Here is a 17022-nt window from a genome sequence, read left to right on the forward strand (position 1 = left end):
GAGAGATATTTAAATCTATGGCTTTCCTGCCATATGTGGGAAGTCTGTCGTCAAAATAGATTGATTCAAATGGCTCTTAGCACTATGGGACTTAACATTTGAGGTCATCAGTCCACTAGACTTAGAACTACTTAAACCTAACTAACCTAAGGACATCACACACACCCATGTCCGAGGCAGGGTTCGAACCTGCGACCGTAGCAGGCGCGTGGTTCCGGACTGAAACACCTAGAACCGCACGGCCACAGTGGCCGGAAAGGAAAAAAAATTAGATCGGATCCTCACTACGTATAAAGTTAAAGAGAACTGAAGACGGCAACATTTTTTCGGATTCTGTCAAGAATTACTTGACGCTCCACACTGCTGGGGTTTACATAACACCCTGTGAGTGTGGCCTTTCATGCATCGGGCAGAGGACAAGTACAGTCCATGAGAGACGCACGGAACAGCAAGGGCACACCCGATTTTTACAGCCCAAATAAATCGGCTGTGGCAGATCACTTCATTGACGATTCGCGTTCTCCTAATGCTCCAGCGGCCACTTCAGGAACCATAATCTCCGGGGCACTGAAATGCGCGTGCTCTTGACAGCTACTGAGACATGAAGCAAAGCGTGCCAAACGCGTCAAAACGCAGGTAATTTCCGAAGACAGAAATGAATCATGACTGTTACGTGCGACAGCAGCGCAAAACAAAACACAAAAACGTAATTTTTTTGCTCCTCTGCCCAGACTACAAAAAACAATTGATTAGCTTGCCCTTTGACCCTGAGCGTAAAAATAAATGGACTGTGGCCGTAAGAAGAGGTAAGTAATTGACTCAGTATATGTATATGTACAGCAAGCACCTCAAAAAAGAAGATTACCTTTCTACAGGTTCGTTTATGTGTGTGAAAGTGACCTTGTTTGCTGCATTTGGCGTGCCAAGTTTCCCTTGGTGATTACTTTGAGTTTGATTCGCACCAAGAAGCGCCGGCCGGTGTGGCCGAGCGGTTCTAGGCCCTTCAGTCTGGAACCGCGCGACCGCTACGGCCGCAGGCTCGAATCCTGCCTCGAGCATGGATGCGTGTGATGTCCTTAAGTTAGTTAAAGTAGTGCTAAGTCTAGGGGACTGATGACCTCAGATGTTAAGTCCCATAGTGCTCAGACCTAATTGAACCATTTTGCACCAAGAAGCCTGCCTTGAAGAAAATACCAGTGCCGTCACAAAATCTACCTGTACGCAACCATCAGAAAGTGCTAGAGCAAGAAAGCTATTACAGCAACCAAGGCGAGGAAAAGAACCACATAGGTATATGAAGAGCACAACGAAATGGATTCAAGATCATAATCATTTAATGTAGACTAGTACAATAAACCCTGAAATCTCAAGCTGGCAGGTTCAACAAAACCATAGCTAGCTGATCTTGTCCTTAACGTTTACATTTTACTTTGCATCTTTATTCATGTAAGGTAAACATTCGCATATACCTCAAGCATTTATTTTCCTGCCTGCTACCTGTGATTTTATTTCCCACAGTTTGCTTACAACATTATCTTTAGATATCACGGTATCAACTCTGAGACCCAGCCATGGAAGTAGTGATCGATTATAATACGTATTTGCTGTGACTCATTTCCAGATTCTTTTTATTTTCCTTTTAAATACACTCCTGGAAATTGAAATAAGAACACCGTGAATTCATTGTCCCAGGAAGGGGAAACTTTATTGACACATTCCTGGGGTCAGATACATCACATGATCACACTGACAGAACCACAGGCACATAGACACAGGCAACAGAGTATGCACAATGTCGGCACTAGTACAGTGTATATCCACCTTTCGCAGCAATGCAGGCTGCTATTCTCCCATGGAGACGATCGTAGAGATGCTGGATGTAGTCCTGTGGAACGGCTTGCCATGCCATTTCCACCTGGCGCCTCAGTTGGACCAGCGTTCGTGCTGGACGTGCAGACCGCGTGAGACGACGCTTCATCCAGTCCCAAACATGCTCAGTGGGGGACAGATCCGGAGATCTTGCTGGCCAGGGTAGTTGACTTACACCTTCTAGAGCACGTTGGGTGTCACGGGATACATGCGGACGTGCATTGTCCTGTTGGAACAGCAAGTTCCCTTGCCGGTCTAGGAATGGTAGAACGATGGGTTCGATGACGGTTTGGATGTACCGTGCACTATTCAGTGTCCCCTCGACGATCACCAGTGGTGTACGGCCAGTGTAGGAGATCGCTCCCCACACCATGATGCCGGGTGTTGGCCCTGTGTGCCTCGGTCGTATGCAGTCCTGATTGTGGCGCTCACCTGCACGGCGCCAAACACGCATACGACCATCATTGGCACCAAGGCAGAAGCGACTCTCATCGCTGAAGACGACACGTCTCCATCCGTCCCTCCATTCACTCCTGTCGCGACACCACTGGAGGCGGGCTGCACGATGTTGGGGCGTGAGCGGAAGACGGCCTAACGGTGTGCGGGACCGTAGCCCAGCTTCATGGAGACGGTTGCGAATGGTCCTCGCCGATACCCCAGGAGCAACAGTATCCCTAATTTGCTGGGAAGTGGCGGTGCGGTCCCCTACGGCACTGCGTAGGATCCTACGGTCTTGGCGTGCATCTGTGCGTCGCTGCGGTCCGGTCCCAGGTCGACGGGCACGTGCACCTTCCGCCGACCACTGGCGACAACATCGATGTACTGTGGAGACCTCACGCCCCACGTGTTGAGCAATTCGGCGGTACGTCCACCCGGCCTCCCGCATGCCCACTATACGCCCTCGCTCAAAGTCCGTCAACTGCACATACGGTTCACGTCCACGCTGTCGCGGCATGCTACCAGTGTTAAAGACTGCGATGGAGCTCCGTATGCCACGGCAAACTGGCTGACACTGACGGCGGCGGTGCACAAATGCTGCGCAGCTAGCGCCATTCGACGGCCAACACCGCGGTTCCTGGTGTGTCCGCTGTGCCGTGCGTGTGATCATTGCTTGTACAGCCCTCTCGCAGTGTCCGGAGCAAGTATGGTGGGTCTGACACACCGGTGTCAATGTGTTCTTTTTTCCATTTCCAGGAGTGTATATGTTCTCAAAGCTTGAGGTTCATAAACATTGCCTGTAATTATGGCACTATTTTTGAAGTCTCCGTTATAAGCAACTAGCAACTTGTCTCCTAATCATGGTTCCTATTTATATACTGTGTCTAGCCAAATTAATGTGACCACCTGTCAAAAGCCTGAACAATCACTTTTTGCAGCGCATACTGCTGCGAGACGTGCAGGAAAAAGATCCAGTGGGATTCTGGAAGGTACCGAAAGGGTGTGCAGTCATGCCGACTCCAGTCCCGTGGCCAGCTGCGCTAGGTTTCTCTGCTGAGGAACCATGGCGTGAACAGCCCGATCTCGATTGCCTTTAAATCCGCGGAGGTTGGTGGCCGTGGGAGTACGGTAAACTTGTCGTGGTGCTCCTCGAGCCACACTCGTACACTCCGAGCTGCGCGACATATTACTTTGTCCTATTGGTAAATACCATCGCACCGAGGAAAAACAAATCGCATGTAGTGATGGACACGGTCCCCAAGAATAGATACATAGTTGTGTTGATCCATTGTGCCTTCTAGAATGACCTGACCACCCAGGGAATTCCACAAAACCATTCCCCAGACCATAATACGCTCCTCTTCCTTGACTCTTCCGATGTTCGTTGCAGGACGTTTCATGCCTTACACATCAACTGCCATCTGTCCGATGCAGCATAAAACGTGATTCATGTGAGAAGGCCCCCTGTCGACACTCAGTGGACGTCCAGTTGCAATAACGGCGTGAAATTTTCAGCTTTCCGATGAACAGCAGTCAGCGTGGGTGCATGAGCCAGGCGCCTGCTGTGGAGACTCATACGCACCAACGTGTCCTGAACGGTCGCTGAGGAGACACTGTTGCTAGCCCCTTGGTTCACCTGGGCGGACAGTTGCTCAACAGTTGGACGTCTGTTTGCCTGCACATGTCTCCGCAACCGTCGTTCACCTCTGTCATCTACGATCCGTGGTGAACCAATGTTGCCTTAGCACCGGTTTTTTACAGCGTCATTCTGTCAACCACGGTATATTTTAACCACTGTCGCACGCGAGAAGTTTCCAAACGTAACTGTTTTTGAAATGTTTCCATCCTCGCCGGAAAGCCAATGATCATTCAGTTTTCCGAGTCAGATAAAACGCTCCGATTCTGCGCTACAACAACGATTTCACTGTTTTCCGTATTCCATCCCGATACGCTTTATGTACCCTCCACTGCCATTGCGGCCACCTGCCATCTGCGAGTGGTTATTGTACGTTGATTTCTAACATGGCGGTGATCACATTAATCTGACTGTATCGTGTAGTGCGTGCGCAGTTCATAAGATACACTACCAGCTATCCTTCCAAACCGAGCCCCATCCCAGTGGCTTCCTTTACCACGATAGGACTGGCTGGCTGTTTTTCAAGGAGTTCCTCGAGGGTTGGGAGAGTGGTTATTCCATTTGAGCCCATAGACGTATCACGGCACCGAACTAAACAGATATTTGAATGTTGTGCAGGGGCAGTTGAATTTAGTGATATTAAACTTCTCACTGTTGTTGTTTATAGATCCCCTAACTCTTGACTTCAGAGCGCTTCTGCTCAAGCTAGAGAGGGTTCTTGATTCACTTCGTAGGAAGTACCAGAAATTAATTACATGTGGTGACTTCAATATAAATTTTGTATATAATGTTGCAAGAAAAAGGATGTTAGTAGATCTCATAAATTCATATGATCTGCTGCAGACTGTATTTTTTCCAACTAGGGTGCAGGGGAACAATAGCACAGCCATAGACAATATTTTTATTCATTCTTCTTAATAGATGGGCTTTCTGTTCGTAAAAGGGTCAATGGCCTTTCAGACCATCATGCTCAAATTTCAACACTAAAAGGCTTTAGTACTCAAACAAATGTCAAATTTAATTACAAACTATGTAGGAAAGTTAATCCAACAGCAATAGAGTGTTTTTTAAACCTTGTCAAGGAACAAGAATGGCAGCATGTTTATAGTGCCAATAACATAGATGATAAATATAATGCTTTCCTTAACATATTTCTCACGCTCTTTGAGAGTTGCTTTCCATTAGAACGTTCTAACTGGGGTAATAGCAGTAATAGGCAGCCCAGGTGGCTGACTAGTGAGGTAAGGATGTCATGTAGAACAAAGCAGGAATTGTATCAAAATGTTAGTAACAATCAAGCTACAGTAGCCCATTACAAACAGTATTGTAAGGTGCTTAAAATGTTATTAGGAAGGCGAAGAGTAAGTGGTATGCAGATAGAATAGCTAATTCACAGGATGAAATTAAAAGTGTCCGGTCAGCAGCACAAGGTCGACGATATAAAGTCAGTTCGTAGTAAAAATATTTCTGTTACTGTCAAATCAGATATATAAAAATCATTTTCTAAGCATTGCTGGGGAATTAAATAAAAATTTAGTTTCTACAGGGAACTGTATAACTTTCTTAGCAAATGCCTTTCCGAGATGATGAGATACTCCTTTGTGATACAGGCAAGTGGGAGATTGAGTCAATAATTGAATCACTGAAGACCAAGGACTCTCATGGTTATGATGGAGTGCCTAGCAGAATAATAAAGTACTGTGCTGCACATTTTAGAACCCGATTTAGCCATATTTGTAATTTTTCCTTTAGGAATGGTCAGTTTCCTGAACGATTAAAGTACTCAGTAGTAAAGTCGCTTTATAAAAAGGGAGAAAGGGATGATGTAGATAATTTTAGACCTGTTAAAGCTATTGAAAATGCTGTTTATGTAAGGATAATTGATCATTTTATATCACACGATTTGCTATCAAATGTACAGTTCGGCTTCAGAAGTCGTTTAACAACTGAAAATGCCATATCCTCTTTTCTCTGTAAGGTACTGGATGGGTTAAACAAAAGGCTTAGAACGTTGGGCATATTTTTTGATTTACCTATGGCATTTGATTGTGTTGATCACAAAATATTGCTCCAGAAGTTGAACCATAACAGAGTATGGGGATCAGCTCACAATTGGCTCACCTCTTACTTCAGCAACAGACAGCGAAAGGTTGTTATTCACAATGTTGATAATGGCTGTGTTGTGGGGTTTGAGTGGGGTACAGTCAAGTAGGGGGGGGGGGGGGGTGCCCCAGGGATCAGAGTTAGGGCCACTCCTCTTTCTTATTTATATGAGGGTTATTCGGAAAGTGAGGAACGATCGGACACGAAATGGAAACCATTGTGAAAATCTGATGAGGCTTTTCACATACGTTTTGGGCAGTGTCTCTAGTATGACCGGCATCAAGACGCTCTTTTCTTTTCAGTTATGAGCGCACTGTGAGAGAGTAAAGGTGCCCAGAACAACGATGTCTCCCGCCAAGTAGGAGCGTCCATTGAGAGGCCTCGCCTTAATGAATGCAGCCCACCTAATACAACTGCCACGCACTTCCTTCTTTATGACAATATTCTCAGACGCACTCTGAAGGGGCAGTGTGGACTCTCCTGCAGCCTTTTGGATGGGAAGTGTTCGTTCAGCACAACACGGCCCTAACTGGCTCGTCCTGAGTATCATCTCTGTTCACATGAAACGCTGTATACGAGGACAACACTTGGGCGCAGGCTACGCGCTATAGACCATCGTAGAGAATTATCGGAAAGCACGGGCGGCTGCCATTATGACGATGGTGTTGGTAATTTGGTATAACGCTCCAACAAATGTCTCAGTCGAAGCGGCGACTATGTAGAGAAGTTTCTGGAAGGTTTAGCTAAATGTGCAAGATTTTCAGTGTGGTCTCCATTTCGCGACCGATCGTTCCTTACTTTCCGAAAAACCCTCATATAAATGATATGTCCTCTACTATTATAAGTAACTCTAAAATATTTCTGTTCGCTGATGACACTAGTTTGGTAGGAAAGGATGTTGTGTGCAACATTGGTTCGGTTTCAGGTAGTGCAGTTCATGATCTATGTTCATGGCTTGTAGAAAATAAACTAACGCTAAATCACAGTAAGATTCAGTTTCTACAGTTTCTAACACACAATTCAACAAAACCTGACGTTTTAATTTCACCAAATGATTAGTGAAACTAAACAGTTCAAATTTCTAGGTGTTCGGATAGCTAGTAAACTGTCGTGGAAAGCCCACTCTCAGGATCTTGTTCAAAGACTTAATACTGCCATTTTTACTATTCGAACGGTATCGGAAGTGAGCGATCGTTCGACACGAAAATTAGTCTACTTCGCTTATTTTCATTCGCTTATGTCGTATTACATTTTGGGGTTACTCTTCCCATTCTAAAAGGATATTTTTGGCTCGGAAACGGGCGTTTCGGGCAACCTGTTGTCGACCTCTGTTCACGAGTCTGGGTGTTTTGACATTGGTCTCTCAATGTGTATATTCCTTATTGTCGTTTCTTGTTACCAATATTAGTTTATTCCCAAGAATAAGCAGCTTTCACTCAGTTAATTCTCGGCAAAAATCAAACCTGCATTTGGATCGGACTTACTTAACCCTTGTGCAGTAAGGTGTGCAGTACAATGCTGCATCCATTTTCAATAATCTACCACTCGAACTCAAAAATCTTATCAGTAATCCACCGGATTTCAAATCGAAAATGAAGAGATTCCTCATGGGTCACTCCTTCTATTCTGTTGAGGAGTTCCTTGAAAAATTAAGCTGATTCTTTTTGTATTATTGACTGCGTTTCCTTAAACTTATGGACTGACTTTTTTTGGGTTCATAAGCATTTATTTTTATATCTTATTACTTTTATGTTGTAATTTCATGTACTCACACGTTCCAAGACCTTGGAGATTTGCTCCTCAATTTGGCTCTACGGAACTTGACGTGTAAATAAAAATATTTTTAAAAAAAACATCATTATCTTGTCCACCGGTGCCCAAGAATATTTGCTAGCCCTCACTCGCCGGCACCATGATATTATTGCAAAAAATACTCCCTCTCAGCATGAGTGCACTCAGCCAGGAGCTCGTGGATTAGCTGTTGAGCTTTAGCGCTGAAATGATGAGGGTTAATTTTCAACATCTTTATTAAACCCAATATTTCTAGGACTTGGTCTGGCCTGTAACAGTGGACGAACAGTGTTGGGCTCTCTCGCTCCACTCAAATATTTCTGCCTCTGACTGTGGTCGATCCTGGAGGGAAATATCACTAATATCATCGATACGTCTCCGGTAAGCGGTAGTAGTTCTTGGGAAGCGGCAAAATTCAGCGACTGGAGCGGTTTCAGATCTTCTCATTGCAGAGTCCTTCATGCCAGTACGTGTGGATTTCTATCGCCGACTCGTCCTTCCTGCAAAAAATCAAACATTTATCATTTAAACTCGTCGTGAACCCACAATGAGGGGAAGTAAATTAAGGATAACCATTGAGATTCTACCTTCCCAAGTATCTGCATCTACACCTACATGGATACTCTGCAAATCACATTTAAGTGCCTGGCAGAGGGTTCATCGAACCACCTTCACAATTCTCTATTATTCCAATCTCGTATAACGCAAGGAAAGAATTAATACCTACATCTTTCCGTACGAGCTCTGATTTCTCTTATTTTATCATGGTGATCGTTCCGCCCTATGTAGGTCGGTGCCAACAAAATATTGTCGCATTCGGAGGAGAAAGTTGGTGATTGGAATTTCGTGAGAAGATTACGTCGCAACGAAAACCGCCTTTCTTTTAATGATTTCCAGCCCAAATCCTGTATCATTTCTCTGACAATCTCTCCCATATTTCGCGACAAAACGTGCTGCCTTTCTTTGAACTTTTTCGATGTACTCCTTCAGTCATACCTGGTAAGGATCTCACAACGCGCAGCAGTACTCTAAAAGAGGACGGACAAGTGTAGTGTAGACAGTCTCCTTAGTAGGTCTGTTACATTTTCTAAGTGTGCTGCTAATAAAACGCAGCCTTTGGTTAGCCTTCCCCACAACATTTTTTATGTGTTCTTTCCTATTGAAGTTGTTCGTAATTGTAATACCTAGGTATTTAGTTGAATTTACGGCTTTTAGCTATCGTGTAACCGAAGTTTAACGAGTTCCTTTTAGCACTCATGTGGATGACCTCACACTTTTCGTTATTTGGGGTCAGCTGTCACTTTTCGCACCATTCAGATATTTTTTATAAATCGTTTTGCAATTTGTTTTGATCTTCTGACGACTTTATTAGTCGATTAACGACAGCGTCATCTGCAAACAACCGAAGACGGCTGCTCAGATTGTCTCCCAAATCGTTTATATAGATAAAGAACAGCAAAGGGCCTTTAACACTACCTTGGGGAACGCCTGAAATCACTCACAATATATGTTCTAAAATCCTGCTGCATATCGACGTTAAGGATATGGGCCTGCAATTTAGTGGATTAATCCTACTACCTTTCTTGAATATTGGTGTGACCTGTGCAGCTTTCCAGTCTTTGGGTACGGATCTTTCGTCGAGTGAACGGTTGTACATGATTGTTAAGTATGGAGCTAAAGCATCAGCATACTCCGAAAGAAACCTAATTGGTATACAGTCTGAACCAGAAGACTTGCTTTTATTAAGGGGAGTACATATGGCGGAATTGGTCAAAAAGTGACATTTTCGTATTATTATCTCTTATTAAATTTGATCTCTCCTGAATAATTTGATGCATTATTTGTCGAAAAATTCTAATTGGAAGTGTAGTTTTTATCATTTTAAAGTTAATAGTGCGTGTGTAAAATTATCCGGTCGTTCCGCACTGACTTGCCTAAGTATCTCTATCTCTTGAACTATTCAATCTAGAAGGCTGTGGTTTTCAGCTATTTATTCCTTGAAATCGTGTTAATGTTCGTGTTAAGAGGTTGCATGCACTCTGTAAACAGAAATGGCGGTATAGCAAATGCATTTTGTTTATTTACTTTTTCGTTGTCGTGTTTCATAAGCTTTGAGCTGAAAACATAGTGATTTGGTGTGTTGTTATATGCTCTTATACCTCTTTTCAACATGACGAAAAGAAAGGGTTGTTTTAAGAAGCGACGTTTCCATGGAAATCAGCATATCACAAAATCTGAATCCAGTGTTGATCCTGAAATAGATTTTTCACAGACCCGTGATAAGGACACGCCTACTAGTGCTTCGAAGAGGAAACTTGGAGACCATGAGGATTTATTTATTGGCAAAGATACAATAGTTTAGGTTATGTTCTTTTATATTTGAGTGTGTTAGGACAAGTTTTGCAAGATGCTCTGTCGTGTAAGGTTTGTGGTGGGCAAATTAGCATCTCTGAGGACCCATCTACAAGGACTGGACTGGCTAACAAACTTGTTATTCAGTGCGATGTTTGTAGGCTCTCGACATCATTTTGGAATTCTGAAAAGTGCAAGAATGACTTGTTTGAGAGCAATGTTAGATTCCTGTATGGAATGAGGTGCATTGGGAAAGGATTGACTGCAGCTGAAGTATTATGTGCAACGCTGAACTTGCTAAACCCACCAACCAGATCAAGTAAGTAGGCCTACACAGAAGTAATTGGTGAATGTGTCAAATCTGTTGCTGTTGCTTCTATGAAAGCTGCTGCTAAAGAAGCAGTAGAATTAAATAACACAACAGACTTATCTGTGGCAGTTGATGGCACATGGTAGAAGAGAAGTCACACATCAAAAAATGCAGTTGCAACTGTCACTAGTGTTGACACAAGTAAAGCTTTAGGCATTGAAGTGCTAACTAAATACTGTCATCAGTGTAAATAAGTTGATGAAACAAGTGAAAGCCATAAAACAAATCGTGCTAAGAATTATGAGGGTACAAGTGGGGGTATGGAGGCTACTGCAGCTGTTTCTATGTTCAGACGTTCACAACAGGAGAGAGGTGTGTGTTACACTGAGTACTTGGGGGACGGTGATTCAAAAGCTTACAAATCAATAGTGGAAAGCCAACCTTATGGTAATAAGCACATTGTTAAGATTGAATGTGTGGACCACGTTCAAAAACGGATGGGAAAACGTCTCCGAAAATTGAAGCAGACAAAAGGTAAAGAGAAGTTATCAGATGGAAAGACTCTAAATGGTAAAGGAAGACTTACAGACAAAAACATTGATCAACTCCAGCATTATTATGGAATGGCAATAAGAAACAATACACATGACCTACAAGGGATGAAACGAGCAGTGTGGGCTACATTCGTCCACAAATCTTCCACTTCCACCAATACATGGTCTTTGTGCACCTGATGCTGATTCATGGTGCAAGTACTGCAAAGCTCAGGCAGCGGGTAGCAAGCAACAGTTTAAGCATAAAAATAGCTTACCATCTGCAGTGATGGAAGCTATTAAACCTGTTGTTGTTGTGGTCTTCAGTCCTGAGACTGGTTTGATGCAGCTCTCCATGCTACTCTATCCTGTGCAAGCCTCTTCATCTCCCAGTACCTACTGCAACCTACATCCTTCTGAATCTGCTTAGTGTATTCATCTCTTGGTCTCCCTCTATGATTTTTACCCTCCACGCTGCCCTCCAATACTAAATTGGTGATCCCTTGATGCCTCAGAACATGTCCTACCAACCGATCCCTTCTTCTGGTCAAGTTGTGCCACAAACTTCTCTTCTCCCCAATCCTATTCAGTACTTCCTCATTAGTTATGTGGTCTACCCATCTAATCTTCAGCATTCTTCTGTAGCACCACATTTCGAAAGCTTCTATTCTCTTCTTGTCCAAACTATTAATCGTCCATGTTTCACTTCCATACATGGCTACACTCCACACAAATACTTTCAGAAATGACTTCCTGACACTTAAATCTATACTCAATGTTAACAAATTTCTCTTCTTCAGAAACGATTTCCTTGCCATTGCCAGTCTACATTTTATATACTCTCTACTTCGACCATCATCAGTTATTTTGCTCCCCAAATAGCAAAACTCCTTTACTACTTTAAGTGTCTCATTTCCTAATCTAATTCCCTCAGCATCACCCGACTTAATTCGACTACATTCCATTATCCTCGTTTTGCTTTTGTTGATGTTCATCTTATATCCTCCTTTCAAGACACTGTCCATTCCATTCAACTGCTCTTCCAAGTCCTTTGCTGTCTCTGACAGAATCACAACGTCATCGGCGAACCTCAAAGTTTTTATTTCTTCTCCATGGATTTTAATACCTACTCCGAATTTTTCTTTTGTTTCCTTTACTGCTTGCTCAATATACAGATTGAATAACATCGGGGATAGGCTACAACCCTGGCTTACTCCCTTCTCAACCACAGCTTCCCTTTCATGTCCCCCGACTCTTATAACTGCCATCTGGTTTCTGTACAAATTGTAAATAGCCTGCCGCTCCCTGTATTTTACCCCTGCCACCTTTAGAGTTTGAAAGAGAGTATTCCAGTCAACATTGTCAAAAGCTTTCTCTAAGTCTACAAATGCTAGAAACGTAGGTTTGCCTTTCCTTAATCTTTCTTCTATTAAACCTATATATAGAGAATTAGCTCATCCTGACCTTCTTTCCAAATGTCTCCATGGTCGAACACAAAACCCGAATGAGTCTTTCAGTAATGTAATTTGGGCCCGCATACCAAAAAATGTCTTTGTAGGAAGGAAAACTCTACGCTTGGGTGTTTGTGATGCTGTGATAACGTTTAATGATGGTATAAAGGGAAGAATTAGGGTACTAGAGGAACTTGGTATCACTCCAGGTGCCAACACACTGCAAGCCTTTCAGCGAATGGATCGACTTAGGATCATGAAAGCCCAGCGTGCAGCAAAGGAAATGACTAAAGAACAAGAGGCAAGAAAAGAAGGAAGCTTCTAGGATTGCAGTATAGTCAAGAACAGGATGCAGATAATGCTGATTATGGGCCTGGCTGTTTCTAGAAGCTGGCATGCCTTCATGTGTGAGTTAATATCAAATAAAATGTTTGAACTTGATTTGTCAGAAATGAAATTTTTAAAATTATTTGACCCATTATCTCAGGAATTATTACAGATACATATCTCTAATTTTACACTATGTTACCACTTAGTATACTGCAGCTACTGAACCTCCCAAAACATCTCTACCTCTAGCGGCTTTTTATTTACGGAAGAAAAAGAGGACTTTTAAAAGAAAATATTGAACAACATATTTAAAACATCATAACTAGCTAATTATTTCTCTGGTTCAGTAATCAGAAAAGGAGTGATACTATACATCCCAAAAATTTCAGATCTCTTATCTGTCTCAGGTTCTGAGATAATGGGTCATCAATACTGCAAATTTAACACTGTGGGTATAGGACGTACGTACTCCCCTTAAGTGATTTGAGCTGCTTCACTACGCCGAGGATACTTACTTCTACGTTACGTGGTGGCTCTTCTCGATTCGAATTCTGGAATATTTACTTCGTCTTCTTTTGTGAAGGCACTTCGGAAGGCTGTGTTTAGTAAATCTGCTTTGGTAGCACTGTCTTCGATAGTATCTCCATTGTTATCGCGCAGAGGAGGCATTGATTGTTTCTTGCCGCTAATATACTTCACATCCGACCAGAATCTGTTTGGATTTTCTGCCAGGTTTTGAGACAAAGTTTCGTTGTGGAAACTGTTATAGGCGTCTCGCATTTAACTCCGTGCTAAGTTTCGAGCTTCTGTAAAGGATCACCAATCTTGGGGATTTTGCGTTTGTTTAAATTTGGCATGTTTGTTTCGTTGTTTCTGCAACAGTGTTCTAACCCGTTTTGTGTACCAAGGAGGATCAGTTTCGTCGTTTGTTAGTTTATTTGGTACAAACCTCTCAATTGCTGCCGATACTATTTCTTTGAATTTAAGCCACATCTGGTCTACACTTACATTATTAATTTGGAATGAGGGGAGATTGTCTTTCAGGAAGGCTTCAAGTGAATTTTTATCTGCTCTTTTGAATAGATATATTTTTCGCTTATTTTTAGAGGATTTGGGGATTACAATATTCAATCTCGGTACGACAACCCTGCGTTCACTAATCCCTGTATCGGTTTTGATACTGGTTATTAACTCAGGATTATTTGTTGCTAAGAGGTCAAGTGTGTTTTCACAACCGTTTACTATTCGCGTGGGCTCATGAACTAACTGCTCGAAATAATTTTCAGAGAATGCGTTTAGCACAATTTCGGATGATATTTTATGCGTACCTCCTGGATTAAACACGTATTTTCGCCAACATATCGAAGGTAAATTAAAGTCACCACCAACTATTATAGTACGAGTCGTGTACGTGTTTGAATCAAACTCAAGTTTTCTTTGAACCTTTCAGCAACTGTATCACCTGACCTGGGTAAAAGGATCGAATCATTATTTTAATCCGGTTGCCCATACTAACTCACACGAAGTATCTACTTCAATTTCGCGACAAGTTAAACTACTTCTAACAGCAACAAACACGCCACCGCCAGACTGAAGCGCCTAGAACCGCTCGGCCACTCCGGCCGGCACAAATTAAGGCCTTTGTTTGATACTAGTAGACTTCTCTTGACCAGGATTGCCCTTTTTGCCATTGCTAGTCTGCTTTTGATGTCCTCCTTGTTCGGTCCGACATTGGTTACTTTGCTGCCTATCTAGTAGAATTCCTTAACTTCGTGACCATCAACCCTGATGTTAAGTTTCTCGTTGTTCTCATTTCTTATAGAAGATCACGAGATCCAGTAATCCTTCTTCACTTTCTCTCCGGAGAGCAATGTCATCAGCGAATCGTATCATTGATATCATTTCGCCTTGAATTTTAATTCCACTACTGAACCTTTCTTTTACTTCCATACCTACGTCCTCGATGTACAGATTGAAAAGTATGGGCGGAAGGCTAAATCCTTGTCTTATACCCTTTTTAATACGACACTTCGTTCTTGGTCCACTCTTATTATTCCCTCTTGGATCTTGTAATGTTGTACATTATCCGTCTCACCCTATAGCTTATCCCTATTTTTCTCAGAATTTCGAACATCTTGCACCATTTTACATTATCGAACGCTTTTTCCAGGTAGACAAATCCTCTGAACGCGTCTTGATTTTCTTTTGGTCTTGCTTCCATTATCACCCGCAACGTCAGATTGCCTCTCTGTTGCTTTTACCTTTCCCTTTATCTTTCCTCAAGTAAAACTGACAGTCATCTAACAAGTCCTCATTTTTCTTTTTCATTCTTCTGTACATTATTCTTGTAAGCAAATTGGATGCTGATTATGCAATAATTCTCCACTTGTCAACCATTGCAGTTTTCGAAATTGTGTGGATGATATTTTTCCGAAAGTCAGATAGTATGTCGCCAGACTCATACATTCTTCACACCAGCGTGAATAGTCGTTTTGTTGCACTTCCCCCAATGATTTATAAATTCTAATGGAATATTATCTGTCCGTTCTGCCTGATTCGATCTTAAGTCCTCCAAAGCTCTATTAAATTCTGATTCTAAAACTGGACCCCTTATCTCTTCTAAATTGACTCCTGTTCTTTCTTCTGTCACATCAGACAAATCTTCTCCCTCATAGAGGACTTCAATGTACTCTTTCCACCTATCCCCTCTTTCCTTTGCACTCTGCGCTCTTAATGTTACCACCATTGCTTTTAATTTCACCGAAAGTTGATTGGCTTTAATATATGCTGAGTCAGTCCTTCGGACAATCACTTCTATTTCGACGTCTTCATCTTTTCATGGAGAAATTACGTCTTAGTTTTCCTGCGCTTCCGATTTATTTCATTCCAGAGTGGCTTGTATTTCTGTATTCCTGAATTTCCCTGAACATTTTTGTACTTCCGTCTTTCATTGATCACCTGAGGATCTCTTCTGTTATCCACGGTTTCTTCAAAGCTATCTTCTTTGTTCCTATGGTTCTCTTTCCAACTTCCGTGACTGCCATTTTTAGATATGTCCATTAAACTTCAATTATACTGCCTACTGAGCTTCTTGATATTAAATAATGATATTTATAGTCACTGGCTCTTTCGGAAGTTATTACTGCTTCTTTATTAGCTCCTCGTTGCCTCTACGGCTCTTCTTCCTTCTTGCAAAGGACGAAGAAAACACTACGGAGCGTGAAATATCTGCTCCAGCTCGAGGAAGGGTGCCATTTCACTTTTTAAACTACACTTAGTTACTAATAAATTACAAAGGCCTGACTACAACACGTGGAAAACACCTAACACAAGCCTTCCCTTAACCACAACGGCCCTGGAGTTCGTGTTTCGCGTGACAGCCTCTTGAGCTATAGTGTCTTCTGTGTGAACGGTGAATAGCCACTCTATGCTGAATGATAATACCGAAATCCTAGCATCTGTTTCATCATTCTGGAACTTGGTAGTGAAGGAATCGGTGAAAATCCGTTGTGTAAAGAGCATGGAGTCTGAGGCTTTCTTTGATTAGCTGCCAAAAACGTCGTTACAGTGCAACTCCTATTGACGCTCCGATTTTCCCAACGCGAAATTAACATTTCACAATGGCTACAGTCAATACATAACTCTCTGACATTTAACATCTCTGGCCCCTATGTACTTAGTGGACGTCCGCATCTCGTGGTCGTACGGTAGCGTTCTCGCTTCCCACGCCCCGAGTTCCCGGGTTCGATTCCCGGCGGGGTCAGGGATTTTCTCTGCCTCGTGATGACTGGGTGTTGTGTGCTGTTCTTAAGTTAGTTAGGTTTAAGTAGTTCTAAGTTCTAGGGGACTGATGACCATAGATGTTAAGTCCCATAGTGCTCAGAGCCATTTGAACCATTTTTTGAACTTAGTGGACGTAAGCCCAATGTCGCGGTTCTCGTGTATAAAATAACGGAAACGAGTGTAATTTCCGTCTGTCAGATCACAGAGGCATACTGTCGAAATATCAGTCGAATACATGGAGTTTCTGTGGTGCACGCCCTAAATCTAATGGATCACAAAAGTATTGTTTGTTGTAATTCTTCTTCTACCTCCAAACACTTAAGCTACAGTTTTATTGAGGAAAAGCACCCAACCAATAGCTTTATACTGACGAAAGTTCAGGCACACTCTAAATACAGCGCACCTGATTAAACTGAATGTCAATTC

The 17022-nt window shown here is 42.6% G+C and overlaps 1 pseudogene; it reads right to left on the reverse strand.

The window, feature by feature from the left end:
* Window positions 1-1333: 1333 nt before the first annotated feature.
* On the reverse strand, window positions 1334-16068 carry LOC126481878 (uncharacterized; annotated as a pseudogene).
* Window positions 16069-17022: the final 954 nt, after the last annotated feature.

The sequence above is a fragment of the Schistocerca serialis genome, chromosome 5 (assembly GCF_023864345.2).
Source record: "Schistocerca serialis cubense isolate TAMUIC-IGC-003099 chromosome 5, iqSchSeri2.2, whole genome shotgun sequence".
Lineage (NCBI taxonomy): Eukaryota > Metazoa > Arthropoda > Insecta > Orthoptera > Acrididae > Schistocerca > Schistocerca serialis.